The sequence below is a fragment of the Globicephala melas genome, unplaced genomic scaffold, assembly GCF_963455315.2.
Source record: "Globicephala melas unplaced genomic scaffold, mGloMel1.2 SCAFFOLD_490, whole genome shotgun sequence".
Lineage (NCBI taxonomy): Eukaryota > Metazoa > Chordata > Mammalia > Artiodactyla > Delphinidae > Globicephala > Globicephala melas.
Window position 1 is genome coordinate 17,042 of NW_027207656.1, and position 16,528 is coordinate 33,569.

General features: G+C 68.5%; 8 non-coding genes across 8 annotated transcripts; all 8 read left to right on the plus strand.

The window, feature by feature from the left end:
* The first annotated feature begins 1,259 nt into the window (after window positions 1–1,259).
* On the plus strand, window positions 1,260–1,378 carry LOC132595612 (5S ribosomal RNA). The gene has a single exon (XR_009561748.1). It is a non-coding gene; the product is annotated as a 5S ribosomal RNA (ribosomal RNA).
* Window positions 1,379–4,074: 2,696 nt separating this feature from the next.
* Window positions 4,075–4,193, plus strand: LOC132595623 (5S ribosomal RNA). The gene has a single exon (XR_009561759.1). It is a non-coding gene; the product is annotated as a 5S ribosomal RNA (ribosomal RNA).
* A 2,696-nt stretch (window positions 4,194–6,889) lies between these two features.
* Window positions 6,890–7,008, plus strand: LOC132595634 (5S ribosomal RNA). The gene has a single exon (XR_009561770.1). It is a non-coding gene; the product is annotated as a 5S ribosomal RNA (ribosomal RNA).
* Window positions 7,009–7,939: 931 nt separating this feature from the next.
* On the plus strand, window positions 7,940–8,058 carry LOC132595645 (5S ribosomal RNA). Its single transcript, XR_009561781.1, has one exon. It is a non-coding gene; the product is annotated as a 5S ribosomal RNA (ribosomal RNA).
* Window positions 8,059–10,754: 2,696 nt separating this feature from the next.
* Window positions 10,755–10,873, plus strand: LOC132595648 (5S ribosomal RNA). The gene has a single exon (XR_009561784.1). It is a non-coding gene; the product is annotated as a 5S ribosomal RNA (ribosomal RNA).
* A 931-nt stretch (window positions 10,874–11,804) lies between these two features.
* Window positions 11,805–11,923, plus strand: LOC132595649 (5S ribosomal RNA). The gene has a single exon (XR_009561785.1). It is a non-coding gene; the product is annotated as a 5S ribosomal RNA (ribosomal RNA).
* Window positions 11,924–14,619: 2,696 nt separating this feature from the next.
* Window positions 14,620–14,738, plus strand: LOC132595650 (5S ribosomal RNA). The gene has a single exon (XR_009561786.1). It is a non-coding gene; the product is annotated as a 5S ribosomal RNA (ribosomal RNA).
* Window positions 14,739–15,669: 931 nt separating this feature from the next.
* On the plus strand, window positions 15,670–15,788 carry LOC132595651 (5S ribosomal RNA). Its single transcript, XR_009561787.1, has one exon. It is a non-coding gene; the product is annotated as a 5S ribosomal RNA (ribosomal RNA).
* Window positions 15,789–16,528: the final 740 nt, after the last annotated feature.

The window sequence follows — 16,528 nt, forward strand, 5'->3', positions numbered from 1 at the left end:
CTGCTGGTAAGTTCATTTTCCCAGTCTGGCTCCCGTGCAGAGAGGGCCTGGAGGCCGAGGTGGAAGGTAGCAGCGAGTTGGCCCGCGCTTGGCCCTCCTGCGGTTGCCGCTTCAGCACCAGACTGTCATACACCTGGTAGTTGGCATTGCCTCCCGGGTTCCGGCTGAGTGGCATGAAGGTGGGCGGGGGTGGAGGGTGCTCGGTAGCCTGGACGTCAGGCAGGAGGTGAGAGGGGCGGAGGAGCAGCGCTGAGCTGGGAGCCGGGGCCCGCTGGTCCGAGGCCTCGGCCAGTACCGTGAGGGAGGCGGAGGTGGCCACAGGGCGCCGCAAGGGCAGGATCTCAGCCCATTCGGCCGCCGGGTGCCGCACCTCGTGGGGATCGCGGGAGTAATCCAAGTGTCCCGTGGAGGGATGCAGGCTGCGGTTGGACTCGCTGTGAGCACAGCTGGGGAGGCTACGTCTCTGGGCCGGTGGGGTGTCGCGCTACCAGGCGTCGGGCCGGTAGACCCGAGGCACCAGAGCGGATGGAGGCTCAGAGCCCTCCAGACCCAGACTCCGCCATGGGCCCAGTTGCCGTCCTTTCGGCCCGCGAGCCCCTCGACCTGCACCTGGCCGCCCCCACCGGCGCCCAGCCCCGGCGCCGCCACCTGTGTGCCGGTGTGTCCCTCCACAGCTCCCTCCGACAAAAGCCCCACCCCCACCCCGCCCCTCTGGCGTGTCACCGCGGCCGGGTGCGGGAGCGGGATCGAGGGCAGGGGCCGCTTCCCCGGGCCTGCCCGCCACCAGGGGCGGGGTCCTGAGTCGGCGGGGTGTGTGGGGGCAAGGGTGGCCTTGCCGGGGCTGAGGGGCCGTGGCGACTCAATGGTGGCTCCCGGTGGCTTCGGGCCAGCTGCTGTCGGGCAGGAGGGCCGGCCCGGGCTGCGGCCGGGCTGCGCCTAGGGCCGCGTGGGCGGGCAGGGCCGATGCCCAAGGGACCGCGGGCCCCGGGCCCTGAAGCCTCCGGGGCCACGTCCCTGTGAGCGACGTGCGGGATCTTGGGCGGGGCGCCAAGCGCCGAAGGGTTTGCTGGGTCACGGCCGCCCTGGGCTGGGAGGTGGTCGCCAAACCCTCCGCCGCCGCCCGATACCCGAGACCTCCGTTGCCCCTGCCTGGGCGGGCGAGGGGGCCCTGCCGGGGCGGGCCGGCCGCCAGGCTGGCGTTAAGGCGCCAGCGCCAGCGAAACTGGGCCTCAAGAGGCCGCCCGCGGCGCCCCGCCCCCGTCTACGGCCATACCACCCTGAACGCGCCCGATCTCGTCTGATCTCGGAAGCTAAGCAGGGTCGGGCCTGGTTAGTACTTGGATGGGAGACCGCCTGGGAATACCGGGTGCTGTAGGCTTTTTGCCTCCCGCTCCGCCCGCCTTCTCCTTTACTCGCCCGCGGCGGGGGGGCCGCCGGCTCCGCCCCCGCCGAGCCCCGCTGCAGGCAGTAGTCAAGGTGGGTTTACCTGCCCGAGCAGGAAGCTTGGGCGATGGCAGAAGTGGGAAGAAACTCTTGAGCACAGGTTCTTGGGATCCACGGAGCAGCGCATGCACATGCGATGGGTGCCTACACAGCTGGCTTGCTTGTCTGTGGGGAAAGGCGAGATGGGTCAGGGCCTGGGTTCCTGAGGGGCTGAGAATCAAGGCAGGGATAGAAGAAAGGGGACAGGCCCACATCCCCTGAACCCACGCCGGCGCCCACTCACCTTTGTGGAAAATACGATTGAAAAGTGCCCGCAAGAATCTCTTCAGATGCCTCCAGAGTTGAGGCAAGAAGGGGAGGGGGGAGGCCGGGAGCAGGGTGAGCCCTGAAATCCAACCCTTGTCCCGGTCACACCCCAGCAGCCCTCCCACCTCAGCCCCTTCAAGACCCCAGGGCTCCCCCAACCGCGCTGCACAGATCCTGCCCTGACCATAGTCACCATGTTGATCCCCACGTTGAGCAAGATGAAGCTGACCGGGATCAGAAGAATTGAGTATCCTTGCTCCTGGCATTTCCTGGGGATGGGGCCAGTGAACGGCTCGGCTCGGTAGTAGTTTCGCTCACCCATGGCCGTTGGTCCCAGGACTGCCTGGGCCCTCTGCCCTCCAGTTTTAACTGGGAGCCAGACTGGGTCATAATGGGGCAGGTGGTGAGGTCACAGTGAGGGAGGGGGATGAAAAGGAGGGCCCAGAGTGGCATTCCCTGGTAACCAGGGTCAGGTAAGCTGAGCCTGGACAGTCAAACAGGGCCCGGTGGCCGGCATACATCCCCTCGAGCGGTCATTCATTCGCTCACCGCCCGCTGACTCACTTGTTCAAATGACACATTGCGTCTCTTGGCCCCTCTTGAGACTAGGAAGACCTTGGCCTCAGAGGCCTGCTGAAGGCCTGGCTGGAGTCCAGAGCCTCAGCCTTCTTCATGCCCTTCACTGGGCCTGGAGCTGGACCTGCCCAGATGTGGAACCTCCCAGTTTGGAAGCAACTTCTTGTATGAGGCTCTCTGTGGACAGGGACAGCTGAGACACAGAGGAGGTGCCCAGAGACCAGGGGTTTGGAGTCTGCAGCTGCAGATGTACTTAGTGCATGGTATAGGACCAGGAGGGGCCTGCTGGCAGAACTGTGGCCACTAAACCAAAGGGACCCTCAGGCCAAGAAGGGGACACTGGCTTCTTATTGCAGGAAGCCAAGCGCAGGGACCCAGGCTGGCAGAAGGAGTGGCGCTTCCAAGCCACAGACCACCAATGTTTCCTGGACTCTGGCGCTCTTTATTCCTCTCTCCATGCCCTGCCGCCCCCTGCCCCTGCCCCCACTTGCTGCTGGTAAGTTCATTTTCCCAGTCTGGCTCCCGTGCAGAGAGGGCCTGGAGGCCGAGGTGGAAGGTAGCAGCGAGTTGGCCCGCGCTTGGCCCTCCTGCGGTTGCCGCTTCAGCACCAGACTGTCATACACCTGGTAGTTGGCATTGCCTCCCGGGTTCCGGCTGAGTGGCATGAAGGTGGGCGGGGGTGGAGGGTGCTCGGTAGCCTGGACGTCGGGCAGGAGGTGAGAGGGGCGGAGGAGCAGCGCTGAGCTGGGAGCCGGGGCCCGCTGGTCCGAGGCCTCGGCCAGTACCGTGAGGGAGGCGGAGGTGGCCACAGGGCGCCGCAAGGGCAGGATCTCAGCCCATTCGGCCGCCGGGTGCCGCACCTCGTGGGGATCGCGGGAGTAATCCAAGTGTCCCGTGGAGGGATGCAGGCTGCGGTTGGACTCGCTGTGAGCACAGCTGGGGAGGCTACGTCTGTGGGCCGGTGGGGTGTCGCGCTACCAGGCGTCGGGCCGGTAGACCCGAGGCACCAGAGCGGATGGAGGCTCAGAGCCCTCCAGACCCAGACTCCGCCATGGGCCCAGTTGCCGTCCTTTCGGCCCGCGAGCCCCTCGACCTGCACCTGGCCGCCCCCACCGGCGCCCAGCCCCGGCGCCGCCACCTGTGTGCCGGTGTGTCCCTCCACAGCTCCCTCCGACAAAAGCCCCACCCCCACCCCGCCCCTCTGGCGTGTCACCGCGGCCGGGTGCGGGAGCGGGATCGAGGGCAGGGGCCGCTTCCCCGGGCCTGCCGGCCACCAGGGGCGGGGTCCTGAGTCGGCGGGGGGTGTGGGGGCAAGGGTGGCCTTGCCGGGGCTGAGGGGCCGTGGCGACTCAATGGTGGCTCCCGGTGGCTTCGGGCCAGCTGCTGTCGGGCAGGAGGGCCGGCCCGGGCTGCGGCCGGGCTGCGCCTAGGGCCGCGTGGGCGGGCAGGGCCGATGCCCAAGGGACCGCGGGCCCCGGGCCCTGAAGCCTCCGGGGCCACGTCCCTGTGAGCGACGTGCGGGATCTTGGGCGGGGCGCCAAGCGCCGAAGGGTTTGCTGGGTCACGGCCGCCCTGGGCTGGGAGGTGGTCGCCAAACCCTCCGCCGCCGCCCGATACCCGAGACCTCCGTTGCCCCTGCCTGGGCGGGCGAGGGGGCCCTGCCGGGGCGGGCCGGCCGCCAGGCTGGCGTTAAGGCGCCAGCGCCAGCGAAACTGGGCCTCAAGAGGCCGCCCGCGGCCCCCCGCCCCCGTCTACGGCCATACCACCCTGAACGCGCCCGATCTCGTCTGATCTCGGAAGCTAAGCAGGGTCGGGCCTGGTTAGTACTTGGATGGGAGACCGCCTGGGAATACCGGGTGCTGTAGGCTTTTTGCCTCCCGCTCCGCCCGCCTTCTCCTTTACTCGCCCGCGGCGGGGGGGCCGCCGGCTCCGCCCCCGCCGAGCCCCGCTGCAGGCAGTAGTCAAGGTGGGTTTACCTGCCCGAGCAGGAAGCTTGGGCGATGGCAGAAGTGGGAAGAAACTCTTGAGCACAGGTTCTTGGGATCCACGGAGCAGCGCATGCACATGCGATGGGTGCCTACACAGCTGGCTTGCTTGTCTGTGGGGAAAGGCGAGATGGGTCAGGGCCTGGGTTCCTGAGGGGCTGAGAATCAAGGCAGGGATAGAAGAAAGGGGACAGGCCCACATCCCCTGAACCCACGCCGGCGCCCACTCACCTTTGTGGAAAATACGATTGAAAAGTGCCCGCAAGAATCTCTTCAGATGCCTCCAGAGTTGAGGGAAGAAGGGGAGGGGGGAGGCCGGGAGCAGGGTGAGCCCTGAAATCCAACCCTTGTCCCGGTCACACCCCAGCAGCCCTCCCACCTCAGCCCCTTCAAGACCCCAGGGCTCCCCCAACCGCGCTGCACAGATCCTGCCCTGACCATAGTCACCATGTTGATCCCCACGTTGAGCAAGATGAAGCTGACCGGGATCAGAAGAATTGAGTATCCTTGCTCCTGGCATTTCCTGGGGATGGGGCCAGTGAACGGCTCGGCTCGGTAGTAGTTTCGCTCACCCATGGCCGTTGGTCCCAGGACTGCCTGGGCCCTCTGCCCTCCAGTTTTAACTGGGAGCCAGACTGGGTCATAATGGGGCAGGTGGTGAGGTCACAGTGAGGGAGGGGGATGAAAAGGAGGGCCCAGAGTGGCATTCCCTGGTAACCAGGGTCAGGTAAGCTGAGCCTGGACAGTCAAACAGGGCCCGGTGGCCGGCATACATCCCCTCGAGCGGTCATTCATTCGCTCACCGCCCGCTGACTCACTTGTTCAAATGACACATTGCGTCTCTTGGCCCCTCTTGAGACTAGGAAGACCTTGGCCTCAGAGGCCTGCTGAAGGCCTGGCTGGAGTCCAGAGCCTCAGCCTTCTTCATGCCCTTCACTGGGCCTGGAGCTGGACCTGCCCAGATGTGGAACCTCCCAGTTTGGAAGCAACTTCTTGTATGAGGCTCTCTGTGGACAGGGACAGCTGAGACACAGAGGAGGTGCCCAGAGACCAGGGGTTTGGAGTCTGCAGCTGCAGATGTACTTAGTGCATGGTATAGGACCAGGAGGGGCCTGCTGGCAGAACTGTGGCCACTAAACCAAAGGGACCCTCAGGCCAAGAAGGGGACACTGGCTTCTTATTGCAGGAAGCCAAGGGCAGGGACCCAGGCTGGCAGAAGGAGTGGCGCTTCCAAGCCACAGACCACCAATGTTTCCTGGACTCTGGCGCTCTTTATTCCTCTCTCCATGCCCTGCCGCCCCCTGCCCCTGCCCCCACTTGCTGCTGGTAAGTTCATTTTCCCAGTCTGGCTCCCGTGCAGAGAGGGCCTGGAGGCCGAGGTGGAAGGTAGCAGCGAGTTGGCCCGCGCTTGGCCCTCCTGCGGTTGCCGCTTCAGCACCAGACTGTCATACACCTGGTAGTTGGCATTGCCTCCCGGGTTCCGGCTGAGTGGCATGAAGGTGGGCGGGGGTGGAGGGTGCTCGGTAGCCTGGACGTCAGGCAGGAGGTGAGAGGGGCGGAGGAGCAGCGCTGAGCTGGGAGCCGGGGCCCGCTGGTCCGAGGCCTCGGCCAGTACCGTGAGGGAGGCGGAGGTGGCCACAGGGCGCCGCAAGGGCAGGATCTCAGCCCATTCGGCCGCCGGGTGCCGCACCTCGTGGGGATCGCGGGAGTAATCCAAGTGTCCCGTGGAGGGATGCAGGCTGCGGTTGGACTCGCTGTGAGCACAGCTGGGGAGGCTACGTCTCTGGGCCGGTGGGGTGTCGCGCTACCAGGCGTCGGGCCGGTAGACCCGAGGCACCAGAGCGGATGGAGGCTCAGAGCCCTCCAGACCCAGACTCCGCCATGGGCCCAGTTGCCGTCCTTTCGGCCCGCGAGCCCCTCGACCTGCACCTGGCCGCCCCCACCGGCGCCCAGCCCCGGCGCCGCCACCTGTGTGCCGGTGTGTCCCTCCACAGCTCCCTCCGACAAAAGCCCCACCCCCACCCCGCCCCTCTGGCGTGTCACCGCGGCCGGGTGCGGGAGCGGGATCGAGGGCAGGGGCCGCTTCCCCGGGCCTGCCCGCCACCAGGGGCGGGGTCCTGAGTCGGCGGGGTGTGTGGGGGCAAGGGTGGCCTTGCCGGGGCTGAGGGGCCGTGGCGACTCAATGGTGGCTCCCGGTGGCTTCGGGCCAGCTGCTGTCGGGCAGGAGGGCCGGCCCGGGCTGCGGCCGGGCTGCGCCTAGGGCCGCGTGGGCGGGCAGGGCCGATGCCCAAGGGACCGCGGGCCCCGGGCCCTGAAGCCTCCGGGGCCACGTCCCTGTGAGCGACGTGCGGGATCTTGGGCGGGGCGCCAAGCGCCGAAGGGTTTGCTGGGTCACGGCCGCCCTGGGCTGGGAGGTGGTCGCCAAACCCTCCGCCGCCGCCCGATACCCGAGACCTCCGTTGCCCCTGCCTGGGCGGGCGAGGGGGCCCTGCCGGGGCGGGCCGGCCGCCAGGCTGGCGTTAAGGCGCCAGCGCCAGCGAAACTGGGCCTCAAGAGGCCGCCCGCGGCCCCCCGCCCCCGTCTACGGCCATACCACCCTGAACGCGCCCGATCTCGTCTGATCTCGGAAGCTAAGCAGGGTCGGGCCTGGTTAGTACTTGGATGGGAGACCGCCTGGGAATACCGGGTGCTGTAGGCTTTTTGCCTCCCGCTCCGCCCGCCTTCTCCTTTACTCGCCCGCGGCGGGGGCCTCCGGCTCCGCCCCCGCCGGGCCCCGCTGCAGGCCCCACCTCCTCAGGCCCCTCCCACCACGGCGCGCGCCGGCGGGGTCGCTCCCCGCCGGCCCGGCCGGCCAGGCGGCCAGAAGGCGGCCCTGGAAGGCAGGCGCACCCCAGACGCTCCCGGGGTGGCTGGCCCGGACCCAGACTCCGCCGCGGGCCCAGTTGCCGTCCTTTCGGCCCGCGAGCCCCTCGACCTGCACCTGGCCGCCCCCACCGGCGCCCAGCCCCGGCGCCGCCACCTGTGTGCCGGTGTGTCCCTCCACAGCTCCCTCCGACAAAAGCCCCCCCCACCCCGCCCCTCTGGCGTGTCACCGCGGCCGGGTGCGGGAGCGGGATCGAGGGCAGGGGCCGCTTCCCCGGGCCTGCCGGCCACCAGGGGCGGGGTCCTGAGCTCGGCGGGGGGTGTGGGGGCAAGGGTGGCCTTGCCGGGGCTGAGGGGCCGTGGCGACTCAATGGTGGCTCCCAGTGGCTTCGGGCCAGCTGCTGTCGGGCAGGAGGGCCGGCCCGGGCTGCGGCCGGGCTGCGCCTAGGGCCGCGTGGGCGGGCAGGGCCGATGCCCAAGGGACCGCGGGCCCCGGGCCCTGAAGCCTCCGGGGCCACGTCCCTGTGAGCGACGTGCGGGATCTTGGGCGGGGCGCCAAGCGCCGAAGGGTTTGCTGGGTCACGGCCGCCCTGGGCTGGGAGGTGGTCGCCAAACCCTCCGCCGCCGCCCGATACCCGAGACCTCCGTTGCCCCTGCCTGGGCGGGCGAGGGGGCCCTGCCGGGGCGGGCCGGCCGCCAGGCTGGCGTTAAGGCGCCAGCGCCAGCGAAACTGGGCCTCAAGAGGCCGCCCGCGGCGCCCCGCCCCCGTCTACGGCCATACCACCCTGAACGCGCCCGATCTCGTCTGATCTCGGAAGCTAAGCAGGGTCGGGCCTGGTTAGTACTTGGATGGGAGACCGCCTGGGAATACCGGGTGCTGTAGGCTTTTTGCCTCCCGCTCCGCCCGCCTTCTCCTTTACTCGCCCGCGGCGGGGGGGCCGCCGGCTCCGCCCCCGCCGAGCCCCGCTGCAGGCAGTAGTCAAGGTGGGTTTACCTGCCCGAGCAGGAAGCTTGGGCGATGGCAGAAGTGGGAAGAAACTCTTGAGCACAGGTTCTTGGGATCCACGGAGCAGCGCATGCACATGCGATGGGTGCCTACACAGCTGGCTTGCTTGTCTGTGGGGAAAGGCGAGATGGGTCAGGGCCTGGGTTCCTGAGGGGCTGAGAATCAAGGCAGGGATAGAAGAAAGGGGACAGGCCCACATCCCCTGAACCCACGCCGGCGCCCACTCACCTTTGTGGAAAATACGATTGAAAAGTGCCCGCAAGAATCTCTTCAGATGCCTCCAGAGTTGAGGGAAGAAGGGGAGGGGGGAGGCCGGGAGCAGGGTGAGCCCTGAAATCCAACCCTTGTCCCGGTCACACCCCAGCAGCCCTCCCACCTCAGCCCCTTCAAGACCCCAGGGCTCCCCCAACCGCGCTGCACAGATCCTGCCCTGACCATAGTCACCATGTTGATCCCCACGTTGAGCAAGATGAAGCTGACCGGGATCAGAAGAATTGAGTATCCTTGCTCCTGGCATTTCCTGGGGATGGGGCCAGTGAACGGCTCGGCTCGGTAGTAGTTTCGCTCACCCATGGCCGTTGGTCCCAGGACTGCCTGGGCCCTCTGCCCTCCAGTTTTAACTGGGAGCCAGACTGGGTCATAATGGGGCAGGTGGTGAGGTCACAGTGAGGGAGGGGGATGAAAAGGAGGGCCCAGAGTGGCATTCCCTGGTAACCAGGGTCAGGTAAGCTGAGCCTGGACAGTCAAACAGGGCCCGGTGGCCGGCATACATCCCCTCGAGCGGTCATTCATTCGCTCACCGCCCGCTGACTCACTTGTTCAAATGACACATTGCGTCTCTTGGCCCCTCTTGAGACTAGGAAGACCTTGGCCTCAGAGGCCTGCTGAAGGCCTGGCTGGAGTCCAGAGCCTCAGCCTTCTTCATGCCCTTCACTGGGCCTGGAGCTGGACCTGCCCAGATGTGGAACCTCCCAGTTTGGAAGCAACTTCTTGTATGAGGCTCTCTGTGGACAGGGACAGCTGAGACACAGAGGAGGTGCCCAGAGACCAGGGGTTTGGAGTCTGCAGCTGCAGATGTACTTAGTGCATGGTATAGGACCAGGAGGGGCCTGCTGGCAGAACTGTGGCCACTAAACCAAAGGGACCCTCAGGCCAAGAAGGGGACACTGGCTTCTTATTGCAGGAAGCCAAGCGCAGGGACCCAGGCTGGCAGAAGGAGTGGCGCTTCCAAGCCACAGACCACCAATGTTTCCTGGACTCTGGCGCTCTTTATTCCTCTCTCCATGCCCTGCCGCCCCCTGCCCCTGCCCCCACTTGCTGCTGGTAAGTTCATTTTCCCAGTCTGGCTCCCGTGCAGAGAGGGCCTGGAGGCCGAGGTGGAAGGTAGCAGCGAGTTGGCCCGCGCTTGGCCCTCCTGCGGTTGCCGCTTCAGCACCAGACTGTCATACACCTGGTAGTTGGCATTGCCTCCCGGGTTCCGGCTGAGTGGCATGAAGGTGGGCGGGGGTGGAGGGTGCTCGGTAGCCTGGACGTCGGGCAGGAGGTGAGAGGGGCGGAGGAGCAGCGCTGAGCTGGGAGCCGGGGCCCGCTGGTCCGAGGCCTCGGCCAGTACCGTGAGGGAGGCGGAGGTGGCCACAGGGCGCCGCAAGGGCAGGATCTCAGCCCATTCGGCCGCCGGGTGCCGCACCTCGTGGGGATCGCGGGAGTAATCCAAGTGTCCCGTGGAGGGATGCAGGCTGCGGTTGGACTCGCTGTGAGCACAGCTGGGGAGGCTACGTCTGTGGGCCGGTGGGGTGTCGCGCTACCAGGCGTCGGGCCGGTAGACCCGAGGCACCAGAGCGGATGGAGGCTCAGAGCCCTCCAGACCCAGACTCCGCCATGGGCCCAGTTGCCGTCCTTTCGGCCCGCGAGCCCCTCGACCTGCACCTGGCCGCCCCCACCGGCGCCCAGCCCCGGCGCCGCCACCTGTGTGCCGGTGTGTCCCTCCACAGCTCCCTCCGACAAAAGCCCCACCCCCACCCCGCCCCTCTGGCGTGTCACCGCGGCCGGGTGCGGGAGCGGGATCGAGGGCAGGGGCCGCTTCCCCGGGCCTGCCCGCCACCAGGGGCGGGGTCCTGAGTCGGCGGGGTGTGTGGGGGCAAGGGTGGCCTTGCCGGGGCTGAGGGGCCGTGGCGACTCAATGGTGGCTCCCGGTGGCTTCGGGCCAGCTGCTGTCGGGCAGGAGGGCCGGCCCGGGCTGCGGCCGGGCTGCGCCTAGGGCCGCGTGGGCGGGCAGGGCCGATGCCCAAGGGACCGCGGGCCCCGGGCCCTGAAGCCTCCGGGGCCACGTCCCTGTGAGCGACGTGCGGGATCTTGGGCGGGGCGCCAAGCGCCGAAGGGTTTGCTGGGTCACGGCCGCCCTGGGCTGGGAGGTGGTCGCCAAACCCTCCGCCGCCGCCCGATACCCGAGACCTCCGTTGCCCCTGCCTGGGCGGGCGAGGGGGCCCTGCCGGGGCGGGCCGGCCGCCAGGCTGGCGTTAAGGCGCCAGCGCCAGCGAAACTGGGCCTCAAGAGGCCGCCCGCGGCCCCCCGCCCCCGTCTACGGCCATACCACCCTGAACGCGCCCGATCTCGTCTGATCTCGGAAGCTAAGCAGGGTCGGGCCTGGTTAGTACTTGGATGGGAGACCGCCTGGGAATACCGGGTGCTGTAGGCTTTTTGCCTCCCGCTCCGCCCGCCTTCTCCTTTACTCGCCCGCGGCGGGGGCCGCCGGCTCCGCCCCCGCCGGGCCCCGCTGCAGGCCCCACCTCCTCAGGCCCCTCCCACCACGGCGCGCGCCGGCGGGGTCGCTCCCCGCCGGCCCGGCCGGCCAGGCGGCCAGAAGGCGGCCCTGGAAGGCAGGCGCACCCCAGACGCTCCCGGGGTGGCTGGCCCGGACCCAGACTCCGCCGCGGGCCCAGTTGCCGTCCTTTCGGCCCGCGAGCCCCTCGACCTGCACCTGGCCGCCCCCACCGGCGCCCAGCCCCGGCGCCGCCACCTGTGTGCCGGTGTGTCCCTCCACAGCTCCCTCCGACAAAAGCCCCCCCCACCCCGCCCCTCTGGCGTGTCACCGCGGCCGGGTGCGGGAGCGGGATCGAGGGCAGGGGCCGCTTCCCCGGGCCTGCCGGCCACCAGGGGCGGGGTCCTGAGCTCGGCGGGGGGTGTGGGGGCAAGGGTGGCCTTGCCGGGGCTGAGGGGCCGTGGCGACTCAATGGTGGCTCCCAGTGGCTTCGGGCCAGCTGCTGTCGGGCAGGAGGGCCGGCCCGGGCTGCGGCCGGGCTGCGCCTAGGGCCGCGTGGGCGGGCAGGGCCGATGCCCAAGGGACCGCGGGCCCCGGGCCCTGAAGCCTCCGGGGCCACGTCCCTGTGAGCGACGTGCGGGATCTTGGGCGGGGCGCCAAGCGCCGAAGGGTTTGCTGGGTCACGGCCGCCCTGGGCTGGGAGGTGGTCGCCAAACCCTCCGCCGCCGCCCGATACCCGAGACCTCCGTTGCCCCTGCCTGGGCGGGCGAGGGGGCCCTGCCGGGGCGGGCCGGCCGCCAGGCTGGCGTTAAGGCGCCAGCGCCAGCGAAACTGGGCCTCAAGAGGCCGCCCGCGGCGCCCCGCCCCCGTCTACGGCCATACCACCCTGAACGCGCCCGATCTCGTCTGATCTCGGAAGCTAAGCAGGGTCGGGCCTGGTTAGTACTTGGATGGGAGACCGCCTGGGAATACCGGGTGCTGTAGGCTTTTTGCCTCCCGCTCCGCCCGCCTTCTCCTTTACTCGCCCGCGGCGGGGGGGCCGCCGGCTCCGCCCCCGCCGAGCCCCGCTGCAGGCAGTAGTCAAGGTGGGTTTACCTGCCCGAGCAGGAAGCTTGGGCGATGGCAGAAGTGGGAAGAAACTCTTGAGCACAGGTTCTTGGGATCCACGGAGCAGCGCATGCACATGCGATGGGTGCCTACACAGCTGGCTTGCTTGTCTGTGGGGAAAGGCGAGATGGGTCAGGGCCTGGGTTCCTGAGGGGCTGAGAATCAAGGCAGGGATAGAAGAAAGGGGACAGGCCCACATCCCCTGAACCCACGCCGGCGCCCACTCACCTTTGTGGAAAATACGATTGAAAAGTGCCCGCAAGAATCTCTTCAGATGCCTCCAGAGTTGAGGGAAGAAGGGGAGGGGGGAGGCCGGGAGCAGGGTGAGCCCTGAAATCCAACCCTTGTCCCGGTCACACCCCAGCAGCCCTCCCACCTCAGCCCCTTCAAGACCCCAGGGCTCCCCCAACCGCGCTGCACAGATCCTGCCCTGACCATAGTCACCATGTTGATCCCCACGTTGAGCAAGATGAAGCTGACCGGGATCAGAAGAATTGAGTATCCTTGCTCCTGGCATTTCCTGGGGATGGGGCCAGTGAACGGCTCGGCTCGGTAGTAGTTTCGCTCACCCATGGCCGTTGGTCCCAGGACTGCCTGGGCCCTCTGCCCTCCAGTTTTAACTGGGAGCCAGACTGGGTCATAATGGGGCAGGTGGTGAGGTCACAGTGAGGGAGGGGGATGAAAAGGAGGGCCCAGAGTGGCATTCCCTGGTAACCAGGGTCAGGTAAGCTGAGCCTGGACAGTCAAACAGGGCCCGGTGGCCGGCATACATCCCCTCGAGCGGTCATTCATTCGCTCACCGCCCGCTGACTCACTTGTTCAAATGACACATTGCGTCTCTTGGCCCCTCTTGAGACTAGGAAGACCTTGGCCTCAGAGGCCTGCTGAAGGCCTGGCTGGAGTCCAGAGCCTCAGCCTTCTTCATGCCCTTCACTGGGCCTGGAGCTGGACCTGCCCAGATGTGGAACCTCCCAGTTTGGAAGCAACTTCTTGTATGAGGCTCTCTGTGGACAGGGACAGCTGAGACACAGAGGAGGTGCCCAGAGACCAGGGGTTTGGAGTCTGCAGCTGCAGATGTACTTAGTGCATGGTATAGGACCAGGAGGGGCCTGCTGGCAGAACTGTGGCCACTAAACCAAAGGGACCCTCAGGCCAAGAAGGGGACACTGGCTTCTTATTGCAGGAAGCCAAGCGCAGGGACCCAGGCTGGCAGAAGGAGTGGCGCTTCCAAGCCACAGACCACCAATGTTTCCTGGACTCTGGCGCTCTTTATTCCTCTCTCCATGCCCTGCCGCCCCCTGCCCCTGCCCCCACTTGCTGCTGGTAAGTTCATTTTCCCAGTCTGGCTCCCGTGCAGAGAGGGCCTGGAGGCCGAGGTGGAAGGTAGCAGCGAGTTGGCCCGCGCTTGGCCCTCCTGCGGTTGCCGCTTCAGCACCAGACTGTCATACACCTGGTAGTTGGCATTGCCTCCCGGGTTCCGGCTGAGTGGCATGAAGGTGGGCGGGGGTGGAGGGTGCTCGGTAGCCTGGACGTCGGGCAGGAGGTGAGAGGGGCGGAGGAGCAGCGCTGAGCTGGGAGCCGGGGCCCGCTGGTCCGAGGCCTCGGCCAGTACCGTGAGGGAGGCGGAGGTGGCCACAGGGCGCCGCAAGGGCAGGATCTCAGCCCATTCGGCCGCCGGGTGCCGCACCTCGTGGGGATCGCGGGAGTAATCCAAGTGTCCCGTGGAGGGATGCAGGCTGCGGTTGGACTCGCTGTGAGCACAGCTGGGGAGGCTACGTCTGTGGGCCGGTGGGGTGTCGCGCTACCAGGCGTCGGGCCGGTAGACCCGAGGCACCAGAGCGGATGGAGGCTCAGAGCCCTCCAGACCCAGACTCCGCCATGGGCCCAGTTGCCGTCCTTTCGGCCCGCGAGCCCCTCGACCTGCACCTGGCCGCCCCCACCGGCGCCCAGCCCCGGCGCCGCCACCTGTGTGCCGGTGTGTCCCTCCACAGCTCCCTCCGACAAAAGCCCCACCCCCACCCCGCCCCTCTGGCGTGTCACCGCGGCCGGGTGCGGGAGCGGGATCGAGGGCAGGGGCCGCTTCCCCGGGCCTGCCCGCCACCAGGGGCGGGGTCCTGAGTCGGCGGGGTGTGTGGGGGCAAGGGTGGCCTTGCCGGGGCTGAGGGGCCGTGGCGACTCAATGGTGGCTCCCGGTGGCTTCGGGCCAGCTGCTGTCGGGCAGGAGGGCCGGCCCGGGCTGCGGCCGGGCTGCGCCTAGGGCCGCGTGGGCGGGCAGGGCCGATGCCCAAGGGACCGCGGGCCCCGGGCCCTGAAGCCTCCGGGGCCACGTCCCTGTGAGCGACGTGCGGGATCTTGGGCGGGGCGCCAAGCGCCGAAGGGTTTGCTGGGTCACGGCCGCCCTGGGCTGGGAGGTGGTCGCCAAACCCTCCGCCGCCGCCCGATACCCGAGACCTCCGTTGCCCCTGCCTGGGCGGGCGAGGGGGCCCTGCCGGGGCGGGCCGGCCGCCAGGCTGGCGTTAAGGCGCCAGCGCCAGCGAAACTGGGCCTCAAGAGGCCGCCCGCGGCCCCCCGCCCCCGTCTACGGCCATACCACCCTGAACGCGCCCGATCTCGTCTGATCTCGGAAGCTAAGCAGGGTCGGGCCTGGTTAGTACTTGGATGGGAGACCGCCTGGGAATACCGGGTGCTGTAGGCTTTTTGCCTCCCGCTCCGCCCGCCTTCTCCTTTACTCGCCCGCGGCGGGGGCCGCCGGCTCCGCCCCCGCCGGGCCCCGCTGCAGGCCCCACCTCCTCAGGCCCCTCCCACCACGGCGCGCGCCGGCGGGGTCGCTCCCCGCCGGCCCGGCCGGCCAGGCGGCCAGAAGGCGGCCCTGGAAGGCAGGCGCACCCCAGACGCTCCCGGGGTGGCTGGCCCGGACCCAGACTCCGCCGCGGGCCCAGTTGCCGTCCTTTCGGCCCGCGAGCCCCTCGACCTGCACCTGGCCGCCCCCACCGGCGCCCAGCCCCGGCGCCGCCACCTGTGTGCCGGTGTGTCCCTCCACAGCTCCCTCCGACAAAAGCCCCCCCCACCCCGCCCCTCTGGCGTGTCACCGCGGCCGGGTGCGGGAGCGGGATCGAGGGCAGGGGCCGCTTCCCCGGGCCTGCCGGCCACCAGGGGCGGGGTCCTGAGCTCGGCGGGGGGTGTGGGGGCAAGGGTGGCCTTGCCGGGGCTGAGGGGCCGTGGCGACTCAATGGTGGCTCCCAGTGGCTTCGGGCCAGCTGCTGTCGGGCAGGAGGGCCGGCCCGGGCTGCGGCCGGGCTGCGCCTAGGGCCGCGTGGGCGGGCAGGGCCGATGCCCAAGGGACCGCGGGCCCCGGGCCCTGAAGCCTCCGGGGCCACGTCCCTGTGAGCGACGTGCGGGATCTTGGGCGGGGCGCCAAGCGCCGAAGGGTTTGCTGGGTCACGGCCGCCCTGGGCTGGGAGGTGGTCGCCAAACCCTCCGCCGCCGCCCGATACCCGAGACCTCCGTTGCCCCTGCCTGGGCGGGCGAGGGGGCCCTGCCGGGGCGGGCCGGCCGCCAGGCTGGCGTTAAGGCGCCAGCGCCAGCGAAACTGGGCCTCAAGAGGCCGCCCGCGGCGCCCCGCCCCCGTCTACGGCCATACCACCCTGAACGCGCCCGATCTCGTCTGATCTCGGAAGCTAAGCAGGGTCGGGCCTGGTTAGTACTTGGATGGGAGACCGCCTGGGAATACCGGGTGCTGTAGGCTTTTTGCCTCCCGCTCCGCCCGCCTTCTCCTTTACTCGCCCGCGGCGGGGGGGCCGCCGGCTCCGCCCCCGCCGAGCCCCGCTGCAGGCAGTAGTCAAGGTGGGTTTACCTGCCCGAGCAGGAAGCTTGGGCGATGGCAGAAGTGGGAAGAAACTCTTGAGCACAGGTTCTTGGGATCCACGGAGCAGCGCATGCACATGCGATGGGTGCCTACACAGCTGGCTTGCTTGTCTGTGGGGAAAGGCGAGATGGGTCAGGGCCTGGGTTCCTGAGGGGCTGAGAATCAAGGCAGGGATAGAAGAAAGGGGACAGGCCCACATCCCCTGAACCCACGCCGGCGCCCACTCACCTTTGTGGAAAATACGATTGAAAAGTGCCCGCAAGAATCTCTTCAGATGCCTCCAGAGTTGAGGGAAGAAGGGGAGGGGGGAGGCCGGGAGCAGGGTGAGCCCTGAAATCCAACCCTTGTCCCGGTCACACCCCAGCAGCCCTCCCACCTCAGCCCCTTCAAGACCCCAGGGCTCCCCCAACCGCGCTGCACAGATCCTGCCCTGACCATAGTCACCATGTTGATCCCCACGTTGAGCAAGATGAAGCTGACCGGGATCAGAAGAATTGAGTATCCTTGCTCCTGGCATTTCCTGGGGATGGGGCCAGTGAACGGCTCGGCTCGGTAGTAGTTTCGCTCACCCATGGCCGTTGGTCCCAGGACTGCCTGGGCCCTCTGCCCTCCAGTTTTAA